Source organism: Balaenoptera musculus, chromosome 10 (assembly GCF_009873245.2).
Source record: "Balaenoptera musculus isolate JJ_BM4_2016_0621 chromosome 10, mBalMus1.pri.v3, whole genome shotgun sequence".
In the NCBI taxonomy this organism is placed as follows: domain Eukaryota; kingdom Metazoa; phylum Chordata; class Mammalia; order Artiodactyla; family Balaenopteridae; genus Balaenoptera; species Balaenoptera musculus.
This window is the reverse complement of record NC_045794.1, coordinates 23530814-23550558: the sequence shown is the minus strand read 5'-3', so window position 1 is coordinate 23550558 and position 19745 is coordinate 23530814. Positions and strand designations below refer to the sequence as shown.

General features: G+C 39.9%; 1 long non-coding RNA gene across 1 annotated transcript; it reads right to left on the bottom strand.

Annotated features, from left to right (window-relative positions):
- Positions 1 to 1035: 1035 nt before the first annotated feature.
- Positions 1036 to 17000, bottom strand: LOC118901593. The gene is made up of 5 exons (XR_005021421.1): positions 16883 to 17000; positions 4700 to 5495; positions 3702 to 3865; positions 1526 to 1684; positions 1036 to 1411 (listed from the first exon to the last, which is right to left on the bottom strand). It is a non-coding gene; the product is annotated as an uncharacterized LOC118901593 (long non-coding RNA).
- Between the last annotated feature and the right edge of the window lie 2745 nt (positions 17001 to 19745).

Here is a 19745-nt window from a genome sequence, read left to right as displayed (position 1 = left end):
TCAAAGTAAATACAATGCCGTATTAACTAAGGCCTTGGAGAAGAAGCATCTTCTGGGCTCTCTTGTAATAGATCAGTCACGTTTGATAAATCCATTCCAACTTTCCCTATCTTCCTAAACCTTAGGATTCCTTCCCCTATATTATACCAAGGAATTTATGACATCTCCGTTTTATCCAAAATAGGACACTGAGTCCAAGATTTAGTCACCCAAGTAAATAATCAGTCAGAATTTACCCAGCTGTTCAAGCTGGCCAATTGAATTTTGACTCTCTGGGAACTGCATCCTCTTAAAAATTGTAGGCCGATTTAAAATTATACTCTTCTCTCCTTGGTTTAACCCCTTTAGAATCCACGCCCACGCATATTCTACAGATTTTTGCTGATATGATGTTTCAATCTTACTTTACGGGTGTGTAACACTCTCCTCCCAAGTGTGAGTTTATATTTTGCCTGGTTGGGATCTAACTTTGCTTACACATCTAAAGAAAACAAATGGTGGGTGAGGGGAACATAAGAATAAACTGTTTCTCTTTGCACATTAATCCCTTATGTGAAAGAGTTATGTGATCTAAAAAGCCAGCCTAGGCACTTCCCTGGTGGCCCAGTGGTTAAGAATCCTCCTTCCAATGCAGCAGACACAGGCTTGATCCCCGGTCGGGGAACTAAGATCCCACGTGCCGTGGGGAAACTAAGCCCACGCGCCACAACTACTGAGACAACGTGCCTCAACCAGAGAGCCCGTGTGCCACAAACTACAGAGCCCACGCACTCTGGAGCCTGCACGCCACAACTAGAGAGAAGCCCGTGCACCTCAACTAAGAACCCACGCGGCACAACAAAGAGCCCGTGTGCCACAACTAAAACCTGACGCAGCCAAAAATAAATTAATTAATTAAATATATTTTTAAATTTTTTTAAAAATAAAAATAAATAAAATGCAGCCTTATCAGAAAATGGACAAGGAACTTGTTTGCGTGGTATATTTTCTATTGTCACTGTAACAAATTATCAAAAACTTAGTGGTTTAATCCAACACAAATTTATTATCTTACAGTTCTGTAGGAGGGAAGTTTGACATGGGTCTCACTGAGGTAAAATCAAGGTGTCAGCAGGGCTGCATTCTCTTCTAGTAGCCCTGGGGAAAAAATTGTTTTCTTGCTTTTTTCAGTTTCTAGAGGCCGCCTACATTCTTTAGTTTGTGGTCCTCTTCCTCCATCTTCAAAGTCAGCACTGTTCCATCTCTCTTTGACCTTTCTTCCATGGTCATGTCTCCCTCTGACCACAAGCTGGGAAAGGTTCTTCTCTTTTAAGGGTTCCTGTGATTTGATTGAACCCACCTGGATAATCCATAATCATCTCTTCATCTCAAGGTCCTTAACCTTAATCGCATCTGCAAAATCTTTTTTGCTCTGTAAAGTAACATATTCACATGTTCCAGAGATTAGGATACGGACAACTTTGGAATTATTCTATCTATCACAACAGGCAAATGGAATTTACTTGAGGTTAAATATTCAACGTACCCTGAATTCTCCTTTCAGACCTCTGGATGCCATTCTTTCCCAAAGCACATCTTTATTATTAAATAAAAGACCTGGTAAAGTTGCTAATTCAACTGATGTTGTAATTTGGCAATGCCCAGATTAAACTCTGTTTAGTCTGTAGCAGTCTCAGCTCTGTAGCTGAAATAGATAATGAATTATTTTAGCACGATCTTAGAAATTCCCTGAATTTTAGGCCTGAATTATTTTAATATAATTATAGAAATTCCCTGAAACTCCCTGAATTAAAGCCAATAATTTAGGGTCTTGAACTTCACATTGTCCTTTTCGTCACTGTTCAGGCATACTACAAGGGGCCCTCTAACCCCATGGCTGTTGAAGTTCTCATGCCCTTCATCCTGGTCTGTGGCAGTGACCTTCAATGCACACTTTATCACAGACTACTATAAACCATAACTTAGTTATTTCTTTGTTGTATTTCATGAGCTGAAGTTTACCATCCCTTAAATATTGCTGGATTTTTCACTGCTTTTAGTCCAACAAGACCCAAATTCCCCTGCACTAATTTCCCTGACACTTTGTGGCCTGTCTTTTTGCAATGTTAGCCAGGGTGCTTCAGTGTAAGCAACAGAAAGCAAGTGTGATTAAAGCCAAAAATAAAATATATTCAGAGATAAGAGGTTGCTCCCAGAATTGCTGGAGGGTCTTGAGAACAAATTCAGTAACTTAGCATGAACCAAGAAAGCCAGAATTAGCCAAAATTACCCAACAAGACCAGTCTGATAATGAAGATAATGGTATAGCAGCCACCCCAGCACTGGCCGCTGGATGCTGCCACTGACGTTCTTACCACTGCAATAATCCTGCCCAGAATGAATCCCTTCCTTCCTAGTTTCCTTGCTTCACTAGATCAAGATCCCAAGTCCTGAGAAGAGGCATCTGACTGGCTAAACATAGACAACATTCCTGTTCCTTGGAAGAATAGACAGCAAGGATCTGGCCTCTTTGGATCAACATGGTGAAGTATTCATACTTCTTCTTCATACTGCTAAATGGAGTTCTCATCATACTGTACTTTAATAACATAGATGTTCATCTTCTCCACTAGACTGACAGTAAAGGATAGGTACCACATCTTTAACTTGGTGTTCCTGGAAGCTACCACAGTACCTGGCACACAGTAGGTGCTCAGTAAATGAAATATCAAAAAGGTAAATTTATTCCAGGGTTTTCTTATAAGCTTTTTAAAAAAGAACTGACCAGGAAAATGAGGAATCAAGGATGGAGGGTATGAATGGTAACAGAAAGAAGCAAGTCTGTTCGATGGGCGCTGAGAAGATAAGGGCATGGGATACGTGTGTGTGTGTAGGTTATTAGGTTGGCGTGCTATAGAGATGGACAGAAGAAGAGACAAATAAAACAAGAGAAAGTAAGAAACTGAAACGAGCAAATGAGCACTAGAATTAGCCAGCATGCAGTGTATTAACACAGCTCCAAAAGCCCAAGTGACCTGGAAAAAAATTACCCCCAAACTAAAAGGAATTATTATGTAGGTAATTAATCACAGCCCATAGCACTGATATACTTAGGGGGACTATTAAATCCAAATATCCTCAGAATATTTTCCCTAAAACAATAGTTTCATCATGTAATTCCCCACTCAGAAACGTTCAATGGCTCCCCAATGTCAGAGATTAAAATCCACATTCCTTAATATAGTATTCAAGGCCCTACCTAACCAATATTCCAAAATGAAAAGTCAATTCTCTTCTCCAGAAATGCCTTCCTTGTTCCTATCTCTATCCTTGTTCCTATTTCCTAAGCTGTTTCTGTTCCCCATTCTGAAAAGACCTTCCTTGCCTCTTCACCTATACAAATCTAATTATCCTTCAAGATTCCAATTAAGACTTTCCTTCTCCTTCCCCAAGTCTTCCAACCCTCTCTCATTTTAGAACTGAAGTAATAATCTCTAGCACCACCATTTTTCCCTGAATCGTATAGATCCTCAGTACTGTAGGGTTATTCAACTTTGGGGTTATGCATGTTACCGTCGCACTAAGATGAGAAAATCGAATTGCCAGACCATGACTTCTTCTTGGTATTCTCATGTGTTGACAATGTTAAAAATTAGCTTAAATAAATGACAGTATTAATACAATTTTTCTCATATACATGAAAAAGAGAAAAAATTATTCACATGGGAAGATGATTTAAACCTTTGTACAAAACTTCAGTAGGTATAGATCACACAGTTTAGGAGATGATGAATTCTTCCAACCTGGGCTGAAATTCCAATTCTCCCAGAAGAACTTTCCTAGAAGCCTCAGCAAACCTCTCCTCACATTACCTTTGCATCTGGACCTAAAGATGGGGTCAGTATACAGATGAGAGAATAAATGAGCAAAATTTAGTTCCTATTTGGAAAGAGAAAGAGGGAAAGAGTATGCTTGGTGAGTAACTAAGAATGTCTGCAAACCCTCCCCACCTCACCACTGTGACTGATTCTTTTGAACCTTTAAGTTTGAGTTCCAGACATTATTTCCATTCATAAGTAGTCTATGTCTTAAAACATTGTTCTTAATGTTTAATGAAATGCTTACTAATTTAAAAAAAATCAGAATTTCAAATAAAACAACTATTCTTTATTTTTATTGAATTATAATGGACATATAGTATGCTAATTTCAGGTATATGACATAGTGATTCAATATTTCTGTACATTATGAAATGATCACCACGATAAGTCTAGTTACCATCTGTCACCAACAAAGTTATTACAATATTATTGACTATATTCCCTATGCTGTACATTATACCCCCATGACACCACTTTTCATTTTTAACCAACAAGCCTTGCAGTAATAAATTGTGACTCTGAGAGGCCACTGCCCAGCCCTGGTGTGCTCCTTTCTTTAATGTTAGTAATACTCCTGGACTTGACATAATGCTTTACAAGTTTACATTATCAAATCTGATTCTGTAAAAATAAAATTTACTGATAAAGAAATTGATACCACACTGTTGAGAGATTTGCGTAGCATCCGGTGACTAATAACTACCGGGTCCAAAGCTAGAATCCAGATCTTCTGATAGAAGGTAAGGTAGAGTGGAAGGAAATGGGGTTTGGAGGCCACCAGACCTGGGTTCAAATCCCAGTTTTGGACTTAAACTGTGTAACCTTCAGAAGTGACTTACCTCGAGAGCCTTGGTTTTCTCTGTAAAAGGAGGTAACGCAGGGGTCCTCTACCCAGTGATGGAATGAAGATGGAGAGAGTGTGTGAAAATTGCCTGGTGTTCGGGGGGTTTAGATTAAAAGACAGATTTTTTTTTTCCCGACCTCGTATCTCTTTCCAAAGTCCATTTCTTTCCAAAGTGCAGCCGATCACAGAAGGATCACGTAGGGTGATGACCCAGAGAGGTCTTCAGAACGGGGAGAGACATCGCTTAGCCTGGCGGCTGTAAATGGTCAAAAAGCAAAACCATACTGGCCTCCCCTCCAACAGTAACGACATCAGAGGGAACTCTAGGTATTGGCTTCCTGGATGGTTTACTAGGACCGTTGAAGGACTTCAAGATGATTCTCATAAAAGCTGTTTTCCTTGTGATTAAGTTGTGTTTGCCTGTTAACTATGTGGTAAACAAACCCTCAGCTCCCGCCTCCTGGTTCTAGTGCAGCCGCGTGTTAATTGGGACCCGGAGGGTAGCGGGTTGGCAAGGCTGCCGGGGACGGGACGCCAAGGAGCCCCATTTGGTTATCAGTTCTGTTGACATGAGCTGAGCTGTATGTGGTTGTGTGGCGTGTCCAGCAGGTCTAGCAGGGGTTTTCCCGGCTATGAAAGGCCTGCTGTTTGAAACGCTTGGCCTGCAGTCAAATGAGGGCTTGAGATCAGGATTCCCACTGCCGTCAGCCCATCAGCTCCACCAGCGCCTCTCCCGCTCGGCCAGGGGGAAGGGCCGACCAAACACGTCTGGTCTCATCCTTAGGTCAGGGCTGAGGAGAGAAGGAAAGGCAGGAGTGAAGCAGGCTGCACCTGGAGCTCATCTGCCCTTCTTAGCACCCACCACCGCCCCAAGCCAGACAGAAAAATATCCCTTTCCCAGCGCTGAAATCCTTTCCCTCTGTGTCACTTATCGGGACTGAACTCAGACACACTCAATCCCTGAAAAAAGGCTGCCAGGGAATCAAATGGGTGGGAGAGGCTTGCTGGGAAATTCCTCCCAGCCAGTGGATACATGACTGCAGAAGAAATTGGGGCAGTTCCCAGTGTAACTTGCTACCCCTCCCCCAGGGGCAATCACTGTCAAAGATGATTTATTTTAAACATTTTGTAATTATTTTAGCCAATGGAGTGTGTGTGTGTGTGTGTGTGTGTATCTGTGTGTGTTGCAGAGACAGTGTGTGTGTGTGTGTGTGTGTGTGTGTGTGTGTACGTTTGATCATTTGCGGTTAAGTCTGTGTTCACAAGCGCCTTTGAGTTCAGTAGAGTCCAACCGCCAAACCCACACCCAAATATTTTGTAGATAACAGAAGAGCCATTGCCGGTGATGCTTGTATGTACACAGACAAGCTTTGTGGTAGTGCGGTGAGGACCCTGAAGTGGGACGAGGACTGTGAGGACTTTGCAATAAGAGCTACAGCAAGTCATTCCACTGCATCTCGAGAAACATGTTTAGAAACCTCCATGAAAACCATTCCTTCTGCTTCTTAGTAAATGAATATAATTAAGTACCTAAAGGGTACTGTTATTGAGTGAAGCGCTGCAGAACAGGGTGAGCATTTACTATGAGGTTTAGGTTTGTTCTTATACTCCATGTTAAATACTCACAACCCTGGAAGCAATTATGCCAAGATGTTAACTGTGGTTAATTCTGAGTGGTGGGAATGTGAGTGAGTGGTATTTTCTCCTTGTATTTTTCTACAGTTTAGACATGTCTACAAACACATAATTTTAAATGCTTACTGGATGAGTGAATGAGTGAATGAGTGAGTGAATGAATGAACTCAGGTAGGTCTACTTGAAAATAGGCCCAGCTCCTGTTTTTAAACTGCTTCTGTTCCTAAAGAGGTAGGATAGATAACAACATTACCAAACATCTGTTTTATGGGCTTTTTGTGTTTGTTTGTTTGTTTGTTCGCCTTCTATTTTCTTTTCTTTTTTAGGGTATTTGAAGAATGGAAAACAAGAGGCAATGTACACATTGGGATAGCATAGAGTCAGTGGGGGGAGGTTGAAAAGTTGTGGAAAGAGATGAAAGCCAGATGATAATCATTCAGTTTTAATGAAGGGCTTCCTCTGAGGAAGTTGGAAGGTGGCAGATGGACAAGAGAGGCTGCCGGCTGGTTATATTCACAGGTAAAAAGGAAGACACCACATCAGACAACATTCACCAGAAGGTAAGCTCCATGAGGGCAGAGACTATTCGTCTGTGAATTCCCTGAGCCTAGAGCAGTGTCTGGTACATGGAGCATGCTCAAAAAATAAAGTTTTAAATTATGAGTGAGGGGGAGGACCTTCAAGATGGCAGAGGAGTAAGATGTGGAGATCACCTTCCTCCCCACAAATACATCAAAAATACATCTACATGTGGAACAGCTCCTACAGAACATCTACTGAATGCTGGCAGAAGACCTCAGACTTCCCAAAAGGAAAGAAACTCCTCACGTAGCTGGGTAGGGCAAAAGGAAAAACAGAGACAAAAGAATAGGGACAGGACCTGAACCTCTGGGAGGGAGCTGTGAAGGAGGAAAAGTTTCCACACACTAGGAAGCCCCTTCACTGGCGGAGACGGGGGGTGGCTGGGGGAAAGCTTCGGAGCCATGGAGGAGAGTGCAGCAACAGGGGTGCGGAGGGCAAAGGGGAGAGATTCCTGCACAGAGGATCAGTGCCGACCAGCACTCACCAGCCTGAGAGGCTTGTCTGCTCACCTGCCGGAACGGGTGGGGGCTGGGAGCTGAGGCTCTGGCTTTGGAGGTCAGATCCCAGGGAGAGGACTGGGGTTGGTTGCATGAACACAGCATGAAGGGGGCTAGTGCACCACAGCTAGCTGGAAGGGAGTCCGGGAAAAAGTCTGGACCTGCCTAAGAGGCAAGAGACCATTGTTCCGGGGTGTGTGAGAAGAGGGGATTCAGAGCACCGCCTAAACGAGCTCCATAGACGGATGCGAGCCACAGCTATCAGGGAAATTTCTCTGTGCAGCCTCAGGAGCAGCAGATTAAATCTCCACAATCAACTTGATGTACCCTGCATCTGTGGAATACATGAATAGACAATGAATCTTCCCAATATTGAGGCCACAGACTTTGGGAGCAACTGTAGACTTGGGGTTTGCTGTATGTGACAGATTAGTTTCTGATTTTTATGTTTATCTTAGTATAGTTTTTAGAACTTGTTATCATTGGTGGATTTGTTATTGGTTTGGTTGCTCTCTTCTTTATTTTTTTCTTTTTATTACTTATTTAAATTATAATAATATTTTTTTATTTTTTATTTTAATACCTTTATTTTATTTTTTTCTTGTTTCTTTTTTTTCTCCCTTTTCTTCTGAGCCGTGTGGCTGACAGGGTTTCAGTGCTCTGGCCAGGTGTCAGGCCTGAGCCTCTGAGGTGGGAGAGCCAAGTTCAGGACATTGGACCACCAGAGACCTCTTGGCCCCATGTAATATCAATCAGTGAGAGCTCTCCCAGAGATCTCCTTCTCAATGCTAAGATCCAGCCCCACTCAATGACCAGCAGGCTCCAGTGCTGGACACCCCATGCCAAACAACTAGCAAGACAGGAACACAACCCCACCCATTAGCAGAGACACTGCCTAAAATCATAAGTTCACAGACACCCCAAAACACACCACCAGATGCAGTCCTGCCCAGCAGAAAGACAAGATCCAGTCTCATCCACCAGAACAGAGGAACCAGTCCCCTCCACCAGGAAGCCTACACCACCCACTGAACCAACCTTACCCACTGGGGGCAGACATCAAAAACAACGGGAAATACGAACATGAAGCCTGAGAAAGGGAGACCCCAAACACAGTAAGTTAAGCAACATGAGACGACAGAGAAATACTCAGCAGATGAAGGAGCAAAGTAAAAACCCACCAGACCAAACAAATGATGAGGAAATAGGCAGTCTACCTGAAAAAGAATTCAGAGTAATGATAGTAAAGATATCCAAAATCTTGGAAATAGAATGGAGAAAATACAAGAAATGTTTAGCAAGGACCTAGAAAAACTAAAGAGCAAACAAACAATGATGAACAACACAATAAATGAAATGAAAAATTCTGTAGAAGGAATCAATAGCAGAATAACTGAAGTAGAAGAACAGATAAGTGACCTGGAACATAAAATAGTGGAAATAACTACTGCAGAGCAGAATAAAGAAAAAAGAATGAAAAGAATTGAAGACAATCTCAGAGACCTCTGGGACAACATTAAATGCACCAACATTCGAATTATAGGGGTCCCAGAGGAAGAAGAGAAAAAAGAAAGGTTCTGAGAAAATATTTGAAGAGATTATAGTTGAAAACTTCCCTAATATGGGAAAGGAAATAATCAGTCAAGTCCAGGAAGCACAGAGAGTCCCATACACGATAAATCCAAGAAGAAACATAACAAGACACATATTAATCAAACTATCAAAAATTAAATATAAAGAAAAATATATTAAAAGCAGCAAGGGAAAAGCAACAAATAACATATAAGGGAATCTCTATAAGGTTAACAGCTGACCTTTCAGCAGAAACTCTGCAAGTCAGAAGGGAGTGGCAGGACATATTTAAAGTGATGAAAGGGAAAAAGCTACAACCAAGATTACTCTACCCAGCAAGGATCTCATTCACATTTGACAGAGAAACTAAAATCCTTACAGACAAGCAAAAGCTAAGAGAATTCAGCACCACCAAACCAGCTTTACAACAAATGCTAAAGGATCTTCTCTAGGCAGGAAACACAAGAGAAGGAAAAGACATACAATAATAAACCCAAAACAATTAAGAAAATGGTAATAGGAACATACATATTGATAATTACCTTAAATGTAAATGTATTAAATGCTCCAACCAAAAGACACAGCCTGGCTGAATGGATACAAAAACAAGACCCATATATATGCTGTCTACAAGAGACCCACTTCAGACCTAGGGACACATACAGACTGAAAGTGAGGGGATGGAAAAAGATATTTCATTCAAATGGAAATCAAAAGAAAGCTGGATTAGCAATTCTCATATCAGACAAAATAGACTTTAAAATAAAGACTATTACAAGAGACAAAGAAGGACACTACATAATGATCAAGGGATCAACCCAAGAAGAAGATATAACAATTGTAAATATTTATGCACCCAACAGAGGAGCACCTCAATACATAAGGCAAATGCTAACAGCCACAAAAGGAGAAATCAATGGTAACATAATAATAGTAGGGGAGACAGCCTCATCCACCAGAGGGCAGGCAGCAGAAGCAAGAAGGACTACAATCCTGCAGCCTGTGGAACAAAAACCACATTCACAGAAAGATAGACAAGATGAAAAGGCAGAGGGCTATGTACCAGATGAAGGAACAAGTTAAAATCCAAGAAAAACAACTAAATGAAGTGGAGACAGGCAACCTTCCAGAAAAAGAATTCAGAATAATGATAGTGAAGATGTTCCAGGACCTCAGAAAAAGAATGGAGGCAAAGATCGAGAAGATGCAAGAAATGTTTAACAAAGACCTAGAAGAATTAAAGAACAAACACCTAGAAGAATTAAAGAACAAACAAAAAGGGATGAACAATACAATAACTGAAATGTAAAATACACTAGAAGGAATCAATAGCAGAATAACTGAGGCAGAAGAACGGATACGTGACCTGGAAGAAAGAATGGTGGAATTCTCTGCTGCAGAACAGAATAAAGAAAAAAGAATAAAAAGAAATGAAGACAGCCTAAGAGACCTCTGGGACAATATTAAATGCAACAACATTCGCATTATAGGGGTCACAGAAGGAGAAGAAATAGAGAAAGGACCTGAGAAAATATTTGAAGAGATTAGAGTCGAAAACTTCCCTAACATGGGAAAGGAAATAGCCACCCAATTCCAGGAAGTGCAGAGAATCCCAGGAAAGATAAATCCAAGGAGAAACACACAGAGACACACAGTAATCAAATTGGAAAAATTAAAGACAAAGAAAAATTATTGAAAGCAACAAGGGAAAACAACAAATAACATACAAGGGAACTCCCATAAGGTTAACAGCTGATTTCTCAGCAGAAACTCTACAGGCCAGAAGGGAGTGGCATGATATATTTAAAGTTATGAAAGGGAAGAACCTACAACCAAGATTACTCTACCTGGCAAGGATCTCATTCAGATTCAGTGGAGAAATCAAAAGCTTTACAGACAAGCAAAAGCTAAGAGAATTCAGCACCACCAAACCAGCTCTACAACAAATGCTAAAGGAACTTCTCTAAGTGGGAAACACAGAGAAGAAAAGGACTTACAAAAACAAACCCATAACAATTAAGAAAATGGTAACAGGAAGATACATATCGATAATTACCTTAAACGTGAATGGATTAAATGCTCCCACCAAAAGACACAGGCTTGCTGAATGGATGCAAAAACAAGACCCATATATATGCTGTCTACAAGAGACCCACTTCAGACCTAGGGACACATACAGACTGAAAGTGAGGGGATGGAAAAAGATATTCCATGCAAATGGAAATCAAAAGAAAGTTGGAGTAGCAACACTCATATCAGATAAAATAGACTTTAAATAAAGAATGTTACAAGAGACAAGGAAGGACAGTACATAATGATCAAGGGATCAATCCAAGAAGAAGATATAACAATTACAAATATATATGCACCCAACATAGGAGCACCTCAATACATAAGGCAACTGCTAACACTATCAAAGAGGAAATCGACAGTAACACAATAATTATGGGGGACTTTAACACCTCACTTACACCAATGGACAGATCATACAAAATGAAAAAAATAAGGAAACAGAAGCTTTAAATGACATAATAGACCAGATAGATTTAATTGATATTTATAGGACATTCCATCCAAAAACAGCAGATTACACTTTCTTCTCAAGTGCACACGGAACATTCTACAGGATAGATCACATCTTGGGTCACAAATCAAGCCTCAGTAAATTTAAGAAAATTGAAATCATATCAAGCATCTTTTCTGACCACAACGCTATGAGATTAGAAACGAATTACAGGGAAAAAAACGTAAAAAAACACAAACACATAGAGACTAAACAATACATTACTAAATAACCAGGAGATCACTGAAGAAATCAAAGAGGAAATCAAATAATACCTAGAGACAAATGACAATGAAAACATGATGATTCAAAACCTATGGGATGCAACAAAAGCAGTTCTAAGAGGGAAGTTTATAGCGATACAAGCCTACCTCAAGAAACAAGAAAAATCTCAAATAAACAATCTAACCTTACACCTAAAGGAACTAGAGAAAGAAGAACAAACAAAACCCAAAGTTAGTAGAAAGAAAGACATCATAAAGATCAGACGAGAAATAAATGAAATAGAAACAAAGAAAACAATATCAAATATCAATAAAACTAAAAGCAGGTTCCTTGAGAAGATAAACTAAACTAATAAAACATTAGCCAGACTCATCAAGAAAAAGAGGGAGAGGACTCAAATCAATAAAATTAGAAATGAAAAAGGAGAAGTTACAACAGACACCACAGAAATACAAAGCATCCTAAGAGACGACTACAAGCAACTCTATGCCAATAAAATGGACAACCTGGAAGAAACTGATAATTTTTAGAAAAGCACAACTTTCTGAGACTGAACCAGGAAGAAGTAGAAAATATAAACAGACGATTCACAAGCACTGAAACTGAAAGTGTGATTAAAAATCTTCCAACAAACAAAAGCCCAGGACCAGATGGCTTCACAGGAGAATTCTATCCAACAGTTAGAGAAGAGATAACACCTATCCTTCTCAAACTCTTCCAAAATATAGCAGAGGGAGGAACACTCCCAAACTCATTCTATGAGGCCACCATCACCCTGATACCAAAACCAGACAAAGATGTCACAAAAAAAGGAAAACTACAGGCAAATATCACTGATGAACATAGATGCAAAAATTCTCAACAAAATACTAGCAAACAGAATCCAACAGCACATTAAAAGGATCATACATCACGGTCAAGTGGGGTTTATCCCAGGAATGCAAGGATTCTTCAATATATGCAAATCAATCAATGTGATAAACCATACTAACAAACTGAAGGAGAAAAACCATATGATCATCTGAATAGATGCAGAAAAAGCTTTCGACAAAATTCAACACATATTTATGATAAAAACCCTCCAGAAAGTAGTCATAGAGGGAACTTACCTCAACATAATAAAGGCCATATAAGGCAAACCCACAGCCAACACCGTTCTCAATGGTGAAAAAATGAAACCATTTCCACTAAGATCAGGAATAAGACAAGGTTGCCCACTCTCACCACTATTATTCAACATAGTTTTGGAAGTTTTAGCCACAGCAATCAGAGAAGAAAAGGAAATAAAAGGAATCCAAATTGGAAAAGAAGTAAAACTGTCACTGTTTGCAGATGACATGATACTATACATAGAGAATCCTAAAGATGCTACCAGAAAACGACTAGAGCTAATCAATGAATTTGGTAAAGTAGCAGGATACAAAATTAATGCACAGAAATCCCTTGAATTCCTATACAGTAATGATGAAAAATCTGAAAGAGAAATTAAGGAAACACTGCCATTTACCATTGCAACAAAAAGAATAAAATACCTAGGAATAAACCTACCTAGGGAGACAAAAGACCTGTATTCAGAAAACTATAAGACACTGATGAAAGAAATTAAAGATGATACAAGCAGATGGAGAGATATACCATGTTCTTGGATTGGAAGAATCAACATTGTGAAAATGACTCTACTACCCAAAGCAATCTACAGATTCAATGCAATCCCTATCAAACTACCAATGGCATTTTTCACAGAACTAGAACAAAAAATTTCACAATTTGTATGGAAACACAAAAGACCCCGAATAGCCAAAGCAATCTTGAGAAAGAAAAACAGAGTTGGAGGAATCAGGCTCCCTGACTTCAGACTATACTACAAAGCTACAGTAATCAAGAAAGTATGGTACTGGCACAAAAACAGAAATATAGATCAATGCAACAGGATAGAAAGCCCAGAGATAACCCACGCACATATGGTCACCTTATCTTTGATAAAGGAGGCAAGAATATACAATGGAGAAAAGACAGCCTCTTCAATAAGTGGTGCTGGGAAAACTGGACAGCTACATGTAAAAGAATGAAATTAGAACACTCCCTAACACCATACACAAAAATAAACTCAAAATGGATTAAAGACCTAAATGTAAGGCCAGACACTATCAAACTCTTAGAGGAAAACATAGGCAGAACACTCTATGACATAAATCACAGCAAGATCCTTTTTGACCCACCTCCTAGAGAAATGGAAATTAAAAAAAATAAATAAACAAATGGGACCTAATGACACTTAAAAGCTTTTGCGCAGCAAAGGAAACCATAAACAAGATGAAAAGACAACCCTCAGAGTGGGAGAAAATATTTGCAAACGAAACAACTGACAAAGGATTAATCTCCAAAATATACAAGCAGGTCATGCAGCTCAATATGAAAAAAACAAACAACCCAATCCAAAAATGGGCAGAAGACCTAAACTGACATTTCTCCAAAGAAGATATATAGATTGCCAACAAACACATAAAAGGATGCTCAACATCACTAATCATTAGAGAAATGCAAATCAAAGCTACAATGAGGTATCACCTCTCACTGGTCAGAATGGCCATCATCAAAAAATCTACAAACAATAAATGCTGGAGAGGGTATGGAGAAAAGGGAACCCTCTTGCACTGTTGGTGGGAATGTAAATTGATACAGCCACTATGGAGAACAGTATGGAGGTTCCTTAAAAAACTAAAAATAGAACTACCATACAACCCAGCAATCCCACTACTGGGCATATACCCTGAGAAAACCATAATTCAAAAAGAGTCATGTACCACAATGTTCATTGCAGCACTATGTACAATAGCCAGGACATGGAAGCAACCTAAGTGTCCATCGACAGATGAATGGATAAAGAAGATGTGGCACATATATACAATGGAATATTACTCAGCCATAAAAAGAAAGGAAATTGAGTTATTTGTAGTGAGATGGATGGACCTAGAGTCTGTCATACAGAGTGAAGTAAGTCAGAAAGAGAAAAACAAATACCGTATGCTAACACATATATATGGAATCTAAAGCAAAAAAAAAAGGTTCTGAAGAACCTAGGGGCAGGACAGGAATAAAGACGCAGATGTAGAGAATGGATTTGAGGGTAAGGGGAGGGGGAAAAGGGTAAGCTGGGAAGAAGTGAGAGAGTGGCATTGACATGTAAACACTACCAAATATAAAACAGATAGCTAGTGGGAAGCAGCTGCATAGCACAGGGAGATCAGCTCGGTGCTTTGTGACCACCTAGAGGGGTGGGATAGGGAGGGTGAGAGGGAGACGCAAGTGGGAGGGCATACGGGGATATATGTATACGTATAACTGATTCACTTTGTTATACAGAAGAAACTAACACAACATTGTAAAGCAATTATACTCCAATAAAGATGTTAAAAGAAATAAAAATTTAAAAAAATAAATTATGAGTGAATCCATTTCCTTTGAAATCTAAAGAAAGGGGAAAATGGCTTTTGACTTGTAAGATTTAGAAAATGTGGATAGAAAATATTACTAACTGTGAATATTTTGAAACATTATCAAGGGTATCAGTGTAAGTTGTGGGATTTCTAACCCCTAGAGCTTTATAAGAAAAGAGAGTGTCTAAAAACTGTTAATGAGAGTGGCGCTAAGTTTAGAAAGTTCTACGTACAAGCCAAATAGACTTCTATATTCCATTCTTTGCTCTTATTTGGCTTAAAAGTGGTGCTAGGGCTTCCTGGCTGTTGCCCAAAGACTGGGGCAATAGCTGACAAATTGCAAATTGCTCCTTCCCTCAGCCCATACTTTGCAAATGGCTCCAAATTAAATCTTTATCTTAATGAACTTGACAGAACTATTTCAACACTAAACAAGCTAGATACAACCATGTAAGGCTTTATGCTCTCTTTAGTCAGTCGAAATTGGTCAGTTATAAGTAAATGTAAAACTATTCAAGGCTAAGCTGTCAGGAATATAACTTAAAGATTTAAAAGAAAGGCACATGGGCCCATGGTTTCCCAGATCATGGGACACACAAAGACACTCTGCAGGCTCCCTCTTACTTAAATGCTCTTGCCTGAGCAGTTCAATTTGGGGGGGCCTTATACAATGGACGTGAGGCCTGCTGTTACATCTTTAATAAGTCCCCAGGACCTCACTTTGAAGTGATGACTCACAGAGGATATTTTGTCAGGCCAACTAGCCATAAAAATATTAAGTGTGGTTTTAAGTAGTAAAGGTTTTTACTATCCTGCTCACTTCCTGTCATGAAGCATTGCATTAAGTACTTTAAAGGGATTAATGACCTGCTTGCTATGTTTCACAAGAAATTCATTCTTATAAAGATTCTAGGGCTTCCCTGGTGGCACAGTGGTTAAGAATCTGCCTGCCAATGCAAGGCACCCGGGTTCGAGCCCTGGTGCGGGAAGATCCCACATGCCGCGGAGCAACTAAGCCCGTGCACCACAACTAATGAGCCTAAGCTCTAGAGCCCACAAGCCACAACTACTGAGCCCGTGTGCCACAACTACGGAAGCCCGGGTGCCTAGAGCCCATGCTCCACAACAAGAGAAGCCACCGCAATGAGAAGCCCGCGCACTGCAACGAAGAGTAGCCCCTGCTCTCCACAACTAGAGAAAGCCTGCGTGCAGCAACGAAGACCCAACCCAGCCAAAAATAAATTAAATAAATAAATTTTAAAAAAAAAAGATTCTAGAAGCATTGATATTAACACTAGGGTTAGTAAAAAAAAAAAAAATTGGAGGTGCTCAAAAAATATTCATGGAACTGAATCAGGACATGTTAAACATAAAAGCACAATACTGTTGGGGTGAAATTTCATTTCAATTTGTTTTTATCCAGAAGTTGTTAGGCTTCACTCATCCTGTCATCATGGAATTGTTCAAATACCTTGCTTAGCATTTCTTATACCTTGGAGGGCAAGGTACTTTGTTCCAGCTGGTTGTAACCTACAGGCATTTTCACCCCTCTTTGGGGCCACTTAGCTGATGAGATTGACCAAACCCCCTTTCAATGTCATTGTCTTTTTAAGTCCAGCAAGGAAAAAAAAATCACTTCTTATCTTTGTTATAATTGTGAGACTTACAATTTGCTGAGTCATCTCCCCAGTGACCACCCTACTTCTGTGATTTGCTAAATTCAGTCTGCTGCTTTCAGGCCACGTTATCTTTAGCCATTTCTGTCTTCTAAGGCCCCACTTTTACCTTCAGTGGAAACAACAAATGGAAGTTATTTGAGTGTCTGCCTGGTCCCTTCTTTAGAGTCAATACTTGTCTCTCTCTCCCTTGCTTGTTCAGCTTCCTCTTCCAGAAAATGAGGATGAATCTATGGATGGCTTGCACTAAGATAAATGATGTTTTACAGCCATGTGCTAGCAGCCAAGTCTTTTGAAAACAGCTCAACTAGCCAGTGTGTATCACAATTTTCAGGCCCTAACTTTGGCAGCATTTCAATATCACGTGATATTTCTATTCATATTGCAACTTCTAGTTGGCTGAAACATGTTCATTTGATTGGCGAAGTTTAGAAAAAGACCTGTTACCTATATATTCCTCATTAAATTCATATTGTATTATTACACCTCCCTGCAGAAAAGATATTTAATAGTACTTCCAGAAGAGGGCAATGTTCCTGAGGTTAACTTTGCTAATAAATTTTCCAAACGCCAAAAATTCACACTAACTGCAGATTATTTATTCAAAAGCACTCTCATACTGAAGTCTGAGAAATGATGACTTTAGGAAAACATTGGATTTGTACAGATTCCCCTTATAAATATTACTGTAATTTTCCTTTTCTCAAGAAATCTGAAACTATTCTATCTGTTTGACATAACTCTTCTCTGGGGCCTAAAGTTTCTGGGAAATGTCTTTGGGCTATGCCAGAGTCTTGGCTTAATTATGCTGACAATTCACAAACTTGTGAGACTGGTTTGCCCCTTGAGACTGAAATATTGATGTTATTTTAGATAGGTGCTTGGCTATGAAGATTACCATTTGATCTGCAAAGACAAGAACTTAGGAGAACATATTTGATTGTTCTTCCTTCTCTCAATTGCTTGAGTGAAGCTGACTTGTGAAGCGATGGGTCATAAATCACTCTGTTGACTGCCCTGCAAATTTGAGGTGTATGGCCCTGCATCCTCAGGGGAACCTGGAGTAAAGAACTAAACTTTCTCCCCACTGAAAACTGCATGATTATGTAAGGGACTCTTCCTAGAGAGGAACTGTTTGAATTTGAGTGAAAAAATAAATAAATAAATCACTTATTCCTAGAAAGATTCCTGAATTCCACTCCAAAGAATTCTAGCCCAAAACCTCCTATAGAAAGCATTTCAAGAGAGTCCTACTGAAGAGAATTCAGATGAATTTTTGGTGGCAAGTGTACTCTGCCTCTCCTAAGTGGACAGCCTGTACCAGCAAGCACATTGTAATAAAAAGTGACCTGCCAGTGACTTGGCACATCCCAAGGAGAATTTTTGCCTGAAAGATCTCAAAAAAAAGCAAAACCAGCTTCCATTAACCTCTCCAACCCTATAAAATTATCACCTGGGTGGACCTCTATTTATTTATTTGCTTTGTTTTGCCTGCCAACATTCCTTCCCCTTTCTTTTGGCTAAGAATTCTTAAGAAATGGGCATCTGATCCCAGTTTGAACAATCATATTTTTTCTGCTTGGAATTTGACTCTTGAGTGAAGTGATGAAAGAACAGGAATGGAGATGTGCAATCCTCTCAAAACAGCCCAGGGGAGAGACTGCCCATTAGTTCCAGCTACTTAGATGCTTAGAGCTTCCCTAGGCTCTATCCCAGCTAAGACCTGGCCACTCAGCCTGTCCTTGGATTTTGTGAGCTTAAGGTAACCAGACATGGTCTCTTTTGTTTGCTACCAAAGAGCCCTAACCAAAACATCTCCTGAATGTAAAGGAACTCTATGAATCCCTATGGGTGAAAGACCACTGGACCATTAGACCACAGACTGCTGGCCAGAAAATAAAAGCAGAGCCTTCTAAAAAATCCATAAAAGGCATCCAGTTTTAAGTTGGAAGAGCAAAGACAGGTCAAATCCCCTCTCAAAAGTTACCTCAAAACAAGGAAAATAGGAAACAAACCATGCCATATATTTTTGATGAAAATCAAATCATCTATAGCCCTGAATCAAAATGGTAAGGGTAAGCAGGAGAACTGTGAATCATTTAGTTGAGAGGAGAAAGGTCAAACTCAGTGCCTGAAAAGGTAAGGTGAGGGGACTTGAGGGGAGATACGGCTTTGAGGAGCAAACCCTGGAAAACTCCAGAATTCAAGGTGCCTGTTAGAGATGAGGCCAAGGCACTGAAAAGAGAAGACCTGTCTGAAAGTCTGTATGAGGAACACTTGGGCCCTGGGTCCCGCTCCCACCCTACACTGTCACTCCCTCTCCAACCCCCGTGATAGGAGACAAGGGTTTTCTCTCCGGCAATGTTTCCGTTGGAGAAGCTGAATCAGGGAGATTCCAGACAAGAAGCACAGAGAAAGGCAAGGGTGATGTTCCACATAGTAAACAGACGATGCCTTCACATCCTTCCCTTCCCCAAAGGTGGGTGTGAGAGGAAAGGAAGGAAGAAAGTACCCGACAGCTTCAACTGTGCAGCCAAACATAGTAATAAGCTTGTTATGAAGCTGTTGGAAGGGGTGGGGAGGCTTCATCACATGTTCTTAGAAAACTAAACAGATGAAGAAATGAAGTCACTATAGTAATATTACCTCCAAGTAGAAGAAAAAGTTGTACAAAAAGAAAAATAACCAATAGCATACTAGTTGGCTTAGTGGATAACTATTAACATAGTCATAACAATGAAAAGATAGAATATTGTATTTGAGCAGAAATTGAGGAAGACAATGAATATAATATATAAAATTTATAAATCAAAAGATTGAAAGGCTAATGCCAAAAAATACATATAAAAGAGTT